Source organism: Mya arenaria, chromosome 6 (genome assembly GCF_026914265.1).
Source record: "Mya arenaria isolate MELC-2E11 chromosome 6, ASM2691426v1".
In the NCBI taxonomy this organism is placed as follows: domain Eukaryota; kingdom Metazoa; phylum Mollusca; class Bivalvia; order Myida; family Myidae; genus Mya; species Mya arenaria.
The window spans coordinates 9,552,614-9,564,037 of record NC_069127.1 but is presented as its reverse complement, the minus strand read 5'-3'; positions in this window follow the sequence as shown (position 1 = coordinate 9,564,037).

The following is an 11,424-nucleotide window of genomic DNA, read 5'->3' as shown; positions in this document are numbered from 1 at the left end:
GATCGCTGGAGCTTTTGTCCTGAGTAGCCGAAAATAGAGCTCGAAAATCGAAATTTGCTGCTGTAAAAGCCATTTTGGGTACGAACTGACCAGAAATTTCGACTAAGGGGACCATAACGAAAAGTGGGGGGATGAACTAGGCCACGAGCCCTACAATATGAGCTATTTAGATCGCTGGAGCTTTTGTCCTGAGTAGCCGAAAATAGAGCTCGAAAATCGAAATTTGCTGCTGTAAAAGCCATTTTGGGTACGAACTGACCAGAAATTTCGACTAAGGGGACCATAACGAAAAGTGGGGGGATGAACTAGGCCACGAGCCCTACAATATGAGCTATTTAGATCGCTGGAGCTTTTGTCCTGAGTAGCCGAAAATAGAGCTCGAAAATCGAAATTTGCTGCTGTAAAAGCCATTTTGGGTACGAACTGACCAGAAATTTCGACTAAGGGGACCATAACGAAAAGTGGGGGGATGAACTAGGCCACGAGCCCTACAATATGAGCTATTTAGATCGCTGGAGCTTTTGTCCTGAGTAGCCGAAAATAGAGCTCGAAAATCGAAATTTGCTGCTGTAAAAGCCATTTTGGGTACGAACTGACCAGAAATTTCGACTAAGGGGACCATAACGAAAAGTGGGGGGATGAACTAGGCCACGAGCCCTACAATATGAGCTATTTAGATCGCTGGAGCTTTTGTCCTGAGTAGCCGAAAATAGAGCTCGAAAATCGAAATTTGCTGCTGTAAAAGCCATTTTGGGTACGAACTGACCAGAAATTTCGACTAAGGGGACCATAACGAAAAGTGGGGGATGAACTAGGCCACGAGCCCTACAATATGAGCTATTTAGATCGCTGGAGCTTTTGTCCTGAGTAGCCGAAAATAGAGCTCGAAAATCGAAATTTGCTGCTGTAAAAGCCATTTTGGGTACGAACTGACCAGAAATTTCGACTAAGGGGACCATAACGAAAAGTGGGGGGATGAACTAGGCCACGAGCCCTACAATATGAGCTATTTAGATCGCTGGAGCTTTTGTCCTGAGTAGCCGAAAATAGAGCTCGAAAATCGAAATTTGCTGCTGTAAAAGCCATTTTGGGTACGAACTGACCAGAAATTTCGACTAAGGGGACCATAACGAAAAGTGGGGGGATGAACTAGGCCACGAGCCCTACAATATGAGCTATTTAGATCGCTGGAGCTTTTGTCCTGAGTAGCCGAAAATAGAGCTCGAAAATCGAAATTTGCTGCTGTAAAAGCCATTTTGGGTACGAACTGACCAGAAATTTCGACTAAGGGGACCATAACGAAAAGTGGGGGATGAACTAGGCCACGAGCCCTACAATATGAGCTATTTAGATCGCTGGAGCTTTTGTCCTGAGTAGCCGAAAATAGAGCTCGAAAATCGAAATTTGCTGCTGTAAAAGCCATTTTGGGTACGAACTGACCAGAAATTTCGACTAAGGGGACCATAACGAAAAGTGGGGGGATGAACTAGGCCACGAGCCCTACAATATGAGCTATTTAGATCGCTGGAGCTTTTGTCCTGAGTAGCCGAAAATAGAGCTCGAAAATCGAAATTTGCTGCTGTAAAAGCCATTTTGGGTACGAACTGACCAGAAATTTCGACTAAGGGGACCATAACGAAAAGTGGGGGGATGAACTAGGCCACGAGCCCTACAATATGAGCTATTTAGATCGCTGGAGCTTTTGTCCTGAGTAGCCGAAAATAGAGCTCGAAAATCGAAATTTGCTGCTGTAAAAGCCATTTTGGGTACGAACTGACCAGAAATTTCGACTAAGGGGACCATAACGAAAAGTGGGGGGATGAACTAGGCCACGAGCCCTACAATATGAGCTATTTAGATCGCTGGAGCTTTTGTCCTGAGTAGCCGAAAATAGAGCTCGAAAATCGAAATTTGCTGCTGTAAAAGCCATTTTGGGTACGAACTGACCAGAAATTTCGACTAAGGGGACCATAACGAAAAGTGGGGGGATGAACTAGGCCACGAGCCCTACAATATGAGCTATTTAGATCGCTGGAGCTTTTGTCCTGAGTAGCCGAAAATAGAGCTCGAAAATCGAAATTTGCTGCTGTAAAAGCCATTTTGGGTACGAACTGACCAGAAATTTCGACTAAGGGGACCATAACGAAAAGTGGGGGGATGAACTAGGCCACGAGCCCTACAATATGAGCTATTTAGATCGCTGGAGCTTTTGTCCTGAGTAGCCGAAAATAGAGCTCGAAAATCGAAATTTGCTGCTGTAAAAGCCATTTTGGGTACGAACTGACCAGAAATTTCGACTAAGGGGACCATAACGAAAAGTGGGGGGATGAACTAGGCCACGAGCCCTACAATATGAGCTATTTAGATCGCTGGAGCTTTTGTCCTGAGTAGCCGAAAATAGAGCTCGAAAATCGAAATTTGCTGCTGTAAAAGCCATTTTGGGTACGAACTGACCAGAAATTTCGACTAAGGGGACCATAACGAAAAGTGGGGGGATGAACTAGGCCACGAGCCCTACAATATGAGCTATTTAGATCGCTGGAGCTTTTGTCCTGAGTAGCCGAAAATAGAGCTCGAAAATCGAAATTTGCTGCTGTAAAAGCCATTTTGGGTACGAACTGACCAGAAATTTCGACTAAGGGGACCATAACGAAAAGTGGGGGGATGAACTAGGCCACGAGCCCTACAATATGAGCTATTTAGATCGCTGGAGCTTTTGTCCTGAGTAGCCGAAAATAGAGCTCGAAAATCGAAATTTGCTGCTGTAAAAGCCATTTTGGGTACGAACTGACCAGAAATTTCGACTAAGGGGACCATAACGAAAAGTGGGGGGATGAACTAGGCCACGAGCCCTACAATATGAGCTATTTAGATCGCTGGAGCTTTTGTCCTGAGTAGCCGAAAATAGAGCTCGAAAATCGAAATTTGCTGCTGTAAAAGCCATTTTGGGTACGAACTGACCAGAAATTTCGACTAAGGGGACCATAACGAAAAGTGGGGGGATGAACTAGGCCACGAGCCCTACAATATGAGCTATTTAGATCGCTGGAGCTTTTGTCCTGAGTAGCCGAAAATAGAGCTCGAAAATCGAAATTTGCTGCTGTAAAAGCCATTTTGGGTACGAACTGACCAGAAATTTCGACTAAGGGGACCATAACGAAAAGTGGGGGGATGAACTAGGCCACGAGCCCTACAATATGAGCTATTTAGATCGCTGGAGCTTTTGTCCTGAGTAGCCGAAAATAGAGCTCGAAAATCGAAATTTGCTGCTGTAAAAGCCATTTTGGGTACGAACTGACCAGAAATTTCGACTAAGGGGACCATAACGAAAAGTGGGGGGATGAACTAGGCCACGAGCCCTACAATATGAGCTATTTAGATCGCTGGAGCTTTTGTCCTGAGTAGCCGAAAATAGAGCTCGAAAATCGAAATTTGCTGCTGTAAAAGCCATTTTGGGTACGAACTGACCAGAAATTTCGACTAAGGGGACCATAACGAAAAGTGGGGGGATGAACTAGGCCACGAGCCCTACAATATGAGCTATTTAGATCGCTGGAGCTTTTGTCCTGAGTAGCCGAAAATAGAGCTCGAAAATCGAAATTTGCTGCTGTAAAAGCCATTTTGGGTACGAACTGACCAGAAATTTCGACTAAGGGGACCATAACGAAAAGTGGGGGGATGAACTAGGCCACGAGCCCTACAATATGAGCTATTTAGATCGCTGGAGCTTTTGTCCTGAGTAGCCGAAAATAGAGCTCGAAAATCGAAATTTGCTGCTGTAAAAGCCATTTTGGGTACGAACTGACCAGAAATTTCGACTAAGGGGACCATAACGAAAAGTGGGGGGATGAACTAGGCCACGAGCCCTACAATATGAGCTATTTAGATCGCTGGAGCTTTTGTCCTGAGTAGCCGAAAATAGAGCTCGAAAATCGAAATTTGCTGCTGTAAAAGCCATTTTGGGTACGAACTGACCAGAAATTTCGACTAAGGGGACCATAACGAAAAGTGGGGGGATGAACTAGGCCACGAGCCCTACAATATGAGCTATTTAGATCGCTGGAGCTTTTGTCCTGAGTAGCCGAAAATAGAGCTCGAAAATCGAAATTTGCTGCTGTAAAAGCCATTTTGGGTACGAACTGACCAGAAATTTCGACTAAGGGGACCATAACGAAAAGTGGGGGGATGAACTAGGCCACGAGCCCTACAATATGAGCTATTTAGATCGCTGGAGCTTTTGTCCTGAGTAGCCGAAAATAGAGCTCGAAAATCGAAATTTGCTGCTGTAAAAGCCATTTTGGGTACGAACTGACCAGAAATTTCGACTAAGGGGACCATAACGAAAAGTGGGGGATGAACTAGGCCACGAGCCCTACAATATGAGCTATTTAGATCGCTGGAGCTTTTGTCCTGAGTAGCCGAAAATAGAGCTCGAAAATCGAAATTTGCTGCTGTAAAAGCCATTTTGGGTACGAACTGACCAGAAATTTCGACTAAGGGGACCATAACGAAAAGTGGGGGGATGAACTAGGCCACGAGCCCTACAATATGAGCTATTTAGATCGCTGGAGCTTTTGTCCTGAGTAGCCGAAAATAGAGCTCGAAAATCGAAATTTGCTGCTGTAAAAGCCATTTTGGGTACGAACTGACCAGAAATTTCGACTAAGGGGACCATAACGAAAAGTGGGGGGATGAACTAGGCCACGAGCCCTACAATATGAGCTATTTAGATCGCTGGAGCTTTTGTCCTGAGTAGCCGAAAATAGAGCTCGAAAATCGAAATTTGCTGCTGTAAAAGCCATTTTGGGTACGAACTGACCAGAAATTTCGACTAAGGGGACCATAACGAAAAGTGGGGGATGAACTAGGCCACGAGCCCTACAATATGAGCTATTTAGATCGCTGGAGCTTTTGTCCTGAGTAGCCGAAAATAGAGCTCGAAAATCGAAATTTGCTGCTGTAAAAGCCATTTTGGGTACGAACTGACCAGAAATTTCGACTAAGGGGACCATAACGAAAAGTGGGGGGATGAACTAGGCCACGAGCCCTACAATATGAGCTATTTAGATCGCTGGAGCTTTTGTCCTGAGTAGCCGAAAATAGAGCTCGAAAATCGAAATTTGCTGCTGTAAAAGCCATTTTGGGTACGAACTGACCAGAAATTTCGACTAAGGGGACCATAACGAAAAGTGGGGGATGAACTAGGCCACGAGCCCTACAATATGAGCTATTTAGATCGCTGGAGCTTTTGTCCTGAGTAGCCGAAAATAGAGCTCGAAAATCGAAATTTGCTGCTGTAAAAGCCATTTTGGGTACGAACTGACCAGAAATTTCGACTAAGGGGACCATAACGAAAAGTGGGGGATGAACTAGGCCACGAGCCCTACAATATGAGCTATTTAGATCGCTGGAGCTTTTGTCCTGAGTAGCCGAAAATAGAGCTCGAAAATCGAAATTTGCTGCTGTAAAAGCCATTTTGGGTACGAACTGACCAGAAATTTCGACTAAGGGGACCATAACGAAAAGTGGGGGGATGAACTAGGCCACGAGCCCTACAATATGAGCTATTTAGATCGCTGGAGCTTTTGTCCTGAGTAGCCGAAAATAGAGCTCGAAAATCGAAATTTGCTGCTGTAAAAGCCATTTTGGGTACGAACTGACCAGAAATTTCGACTAAGGGGACCATAACGAAAAGTGGGGGGATGAACTAGGCCACGAGCCCTACAATATGAGCTATTTAGATCGCTGGAGCTTTTGTCCTGAGTAGCCGAAAATAGAGCTCGAAAATCGAAATTTGCTGCTGTAAAAGCCATTTTGGGTACGAACTGACCAGAAATTTCGACTAAGGGGACCATAACGAAAAGTGGGGGGATGAACTAGGCCACGAGCCCTACAATATGAGCTATTTAGATCGCTGGAGCTTTTGTCCTGAGTAGCCGAAAATAGAGCTCGAAAATCGAAATTTGCTGCTGTAAAAGCCATTTTGGGTACGAACTGACCAGAAATTTCGACTAAGGGGACCATAACGAAAAGTGGGGGGATGAACTAGGCCACGAGCCCTACAATATGAGCTATTTAGATCGCTGGAGCTTTTGTCCTGAGTAGCCGAAAATAGAGCTCGAAAATCGAAATTTGCTGCTGTAAAAGCCATTTTGGGTACGAACTGACCAGAAATTTCGACTAAGGGGACCATAACGAAAAGTGGGGGGATGAACTAGGCCACGAGCCCTACAATATGAGCTATTTAGATCGCTGGAGCTTTTGTCCTGAGTAGCCGAAAATAGAGCTCGAAAATCGAAATTTGCTGCTGTAAAAGCCATTTTGGGTACGAACTGACCAGAAATTTCGACTAAGGGGACCATAACGAAAAGTGGGGGGATGAACTAGGCCACGAGCCCTACAATATGAGCTATTTAGATCGCTGGAGCTTTTGTCCTGAGTAGCCGAAAAGAGCTCGAAAATCGAAATTTGCTGCTGTAAAAGCCATTTTGGGTACGAACTGACCAGAAATTTCGACTAAGGGGACCATAACGAAAAGTGGGGGGATGAACTAGGCCACGAGCCCTACAATATGAGCTATTTAGATCGCTGGAGCTTTTGTCCTGAGTAGCCGAAAATAGAGCTCGAAAATCGAAATTTGCTGCTGTAAAAGCCATTTTGGGTACGAACTGACCAGAAATTTCGACTAAGGGGACCATAACGAAAAGTGGGGGGATGAACTAGGCCACGAGCCCTACAATATGAGCTATTTAGATCGCTGGAGCTTTTGTCCTGAGTAGCCGAAAATAGAGCTCGAAAATCGAAATTTGCTGCTGTAAAAGCCATTTTGGGTACGAACTGACCAGAAATTTCGACTAAGGGGACCATAACGAAAAGTGGGGGGATGAACTAGGCCACGAGCCCTACAATATGAGCTATTTAGATCGCTGGAGCTTTTGTCCTGAGTAGCCGAAAATAGAGCTCGAAAATCGAAATTTGCTGCTGTAAAAGCCATTTTGGGTACGAACTGACCAGAAATTTCGACTAAGGGGACCATAACGAAAAGTGGGGGATGAACTAGGCCACGAGCCCTACAATATGAGCTATTTAGATCGCTGGAGCTTTTGTCCTGAGTAGCCGAAAATAGAGCTCGAAAATCGAAATTTGCTGCTGTAAAAGCCATTTTGGGTACGAACTGACCAGAAATTTCGACTAAGGGGACCATAACGAAAAGTGGGGGGATGAACTAGGCCACGAGCCCTACAATATGAGCTATTTAGATCGCTGGAGCTTTTGTCCTGAGTAGCCGAAAATAGAGCTCGAAAATCGAAATTTGCTGCTGTAAAAGCCATTTTGGGTACGAACTGACCAGAAATTTCGACTAAGGGGACCATAACGAAAAGTGGGGGGATGAACTAGGCCACGAGCCCTACAATATGAGCTATTTAGATCGCTGGAGCTTTTGTCCTGAGTAGCCGAAAATAGAGCTCGAAAATCGAAATTTGCTGCTGTAAAAGCCATTTTGGGTACGAACTGACCAGAAATTTCGACTAAGGGGACCATAACGAAAAGTGGGGGGATGAACTAGGCCACGAGCCCTACAATATGAGCTATTTAGATCGCTGGAGCTTTTGTCCTGAGTAGCCGAAAATAGAGCTCGAAAATCGAAATTTGCTGCTGTAAAAGCCATTTTGGGTACGAACTGACCAGAAATTTCGACTAAGGGGACCATAACGAAAAGTGGGGGGATGAACTAGGCCACGAGCCCTACAATATGAGCTATTTAGATCGCTGGAGCTTTTGTCCTGAGTAGCCGAAAATAGAGCTCGAAAATCGAAATTTGCTGCTGTAAAAGCCATTTTGGGTACGAACTGACCAGAAATTTCGACTAAGGGGACCATAACGAAAAGTGGGGGATGAACTAGGCCACGAGCCCTACAATATGAGCTATTTAGATCGCTGGAGCTTTTGTCCTGAGTAGCCGAAAATAGAGCTCGAAAATCGAAATTTGCTGCTGTAAAAGCCATTTTGGGTACGAACTGACCAGAAATTTCGACTAAGGGGACCATAACGAAAAGTGGGGGGATGAACTAGGCCACGAGCCCTACAATATGAGCTATTTAGATCGCTGGAGCTTTTGTCCTGAGTAGCCGAAAATAGAGCTCGAAAATCGAAATTTGCTGCTGTAAAAGCCATTTTGGGTACGAACTGACCAGAAATTTCGACTAAGGGGACCATAACGAAAAGTGGGGGGATGAACTAGGCCACGAGCCCTACAATATGAGCTATTTAGATCGCTGGAGCTTTTGTCCTGAGTAGCCGAAAATAGAGCTCGAAAATCGAAATTTGCTGCTGTAAAAGCCATTTTGGGTACGAACTGACCAGAAATTTCGACTAAGGGGACCATAACGAAAAGTGGGGGGATGAACTAGGCCACGAGCCCTACAATATGAGCTATTTAGATCGCTGGAGCTTTTGTCCTGAGTAGCCGAAAATAGAGCTCGAAAATCGAAATTTGCTGCTGTAAAAGCCATTTTGGGTACGAACTGACCAGAAATTTCGACTAAGGGGACCATAACGAAAAGTGGGGGGATGAACTAGGCCACGAGCCCTACAATATGAGCTATTTAGATCGCTGGAGCTTTTGTCCTGAGTAGCCGAAAATAGAGCTCGAAAATCGAAATTTGCTGCTGTAAAAGCCATTTTGGGTACGAACTGACCAGAAATTTCGACTAAGGGGACCATAACGAAAAGTGGGGGGAACTAGGCCACGAGCCCTACAATATGAGCTATTTAGATCGCTGGAGCTTTTGTCCTGAGTAGCCGAAAATAGAGCTCGAAAATCGAAATTTGCTGCTGTAAAAGCCATTTTGGGTACGAACTGACCAGAAATTTCGACTAAGGGGACCATAACGAAAAGTGGGGGGATGAACTAGGCCACGAGCCCTACAATATGAGCTATTTAGATCGCTGGAGCTTTTGTCCTGAGTAGCCGAAAATAGAGCTCGAAAATCGAAATTTGCTGCTGTAAAAGCCATTTTGGGTACGAACTGACCAGAAATTTCGACTAAGGGGACCATAACGAAAAGTGGGGGGATGAACTAGGCCACGAGCCCTACAATATGAGCTATTTAGATCGCTGGAGCTTTTGTCCTGAGTAGCCGAAAATAGAGCTCGAAAATCGAAATTTGCTGCTGTAAAAGCCATTTTGGGTACGAACTGACCAGAAATTTCGACTAAGGGGACCATAACGAAAAGTGGGGGGATGAACTAGGCCACGAGCCCTACAATATGAGCTATTTAGATCGCTGGAGCTTTTGTCCTGAGTAGCCGAAAATAGAGCTCGAAAATCGAAATTTGCTGCTGTAAAAGCCATTTTGGGTACGAACTGACCAGAAATTTCGACTAAGGGGACCATAACGAAAAGTGGGGGGATGAACTAGGCCACGAGCCCTACAATATGAGCTATTTAGATCGCTGGAGCTTTTGTCCTGAGTAGCCGAAAATAGAGCTCGAAAATCGAAATTTGCTGCTGTAAAAGCCATTTTGGGTACGAACTGACCAGAAATTTCGACTAAGGGGACCATAACGAAAAGTGGGGGGATGAACTAGGCCACGAGCCCTACAATATGAGCTATTTAGATCGCTGGAGCTTTTGTCCTGAGTAGCCGAAAATAGAGCTCGAAAATCGAAATTTGCTGCTGTAAAAGCCATTTTGGGTACGAACTGACCAGAAATTTCGACTAAGGGGACCATAACGAAAAGTGGGGGGATGAACTAGGCCACGAGCCCTACAATATGAGCTATTTAGATCGCTGGAGCTTTTGTCCTGAGTAGCCGAAAATAGAGCTCGAAAATCGAAATTTGCTGCTGTAAAAGCCATTTTGGGTACGAACTGACCAGAAATTTCGACTAAGGGGACCATAACGAAAAGTGGGGGATGAACTAGGCCACGAGCCCTACAATATGAGCTATTTAGATCGCTGGAGCTTTTGTCCTGAGTAGCCGAAAATAGAGCTCGAAAATCGAAATTTGCTGCTGTAAAAGCCATTTTGGGTACGAACTGACCAGAAATTTCGACTAAGGGGACCATAACGAAAAGTGGGGGATGAACTAGGCCACGAGCCCTACAATATGAGCTATTTAGATCGCTGGAGCTTTTGTCCTGAGTAGCCGAAAATAGAGCTCGAAAATCGAAATTTGCTGCTGTAAAAGCCATTTTGGGTACGAACTGACCAGAAATTTCGACTAAGGGGACCATAACGAAAAGTGGGGGATGAACTAGGCCACGAGCCCTACAATATGAGCTATTTAGATCGCTGGAGCTTTTGTCCTGAGTAGCCGAAAATAGAGCTCGAAAATCGAAATTTGCTGCTGTAAAAGCCATTTTGGGTACGAACTGACCAGAAATTTCGACTAAGGGGACCATAACGAAAAGTGGGGGGATGAACTAGGCCACGAGCCCTACAATATGAGCTATTTAGATCGCTGGAGCTTTTGTCCTGAGTAGCCGAAAATAGAGCTCGAAAATCGAAATTTGCTGCTGTAAAAGCCATTTTGGGTACGAACTGACCAGAAATTTCGACTAAGGGGACCATAACGAAAAGTGGGGGGATGAACTAGGCCACGAGCCCTACAATATGAGCTATTTAGATCGCTGGAGCTTTTGTCCTGAGTAGCCGAAAATAGAGCTCGAAAATCGAAATTTGCTGCTGTAAAAGCCATTTTGGGTACGAACTGACCAGAAATTTCGACTAAGGGGACCATAACGAAAAGTGGGGGGATGAACTAGGCCACGAGCCCTACAATATGAGCTATTTAGATCGCTGGAGCTTTTGTCCTGAGTAGCCGAAAATAGAGCTCGAAAATCGAAATTTGCTGCTGTAAAAGCCATTTTGGGTACGAACTGACCAGAAATTTCGACTAAGGGGACCATAACGAAAAGTGGGGGATGAACTAGGCCACGAGCCCTACAATATGAGCTATTTAGATCGCTGGAGCTTTTGTCCTGAGTAGCCGAAAATAGAGCTCGAAAATCGAAATTTGCTGCTGTAAAAGCCATTTTGGGTACGAACTGACCAGAAATTTCGACTAAGGGGACCATAACGAAAAGTGGGGGGATGAACTAGGCCACGAGCCCTACAATATGAGCTATTTAGATCGCTGGAGCTTTTGTCCTGAGTAGCCGAAAATAGAGCTCGAAAATCGAAATTTGCTGCTGTAAAAGCCATTTTGGGTACGAACTGACCAGAAATTTCGACTAAGGGGACCATAACGAAAAGTGGGGGATGAACTAGGCCACGAGCCCTACAATATGAGCTATTTAGATCGCTGGAGCTTTTGTCCTGAGTAGCCGAAAATAGAGCTCGAAAATCGAAATTTGCTGCTGTAAAAGCCATTTTGGGTACGAACTGACCAGAAATTTCGACTAAGGGGACCATAACG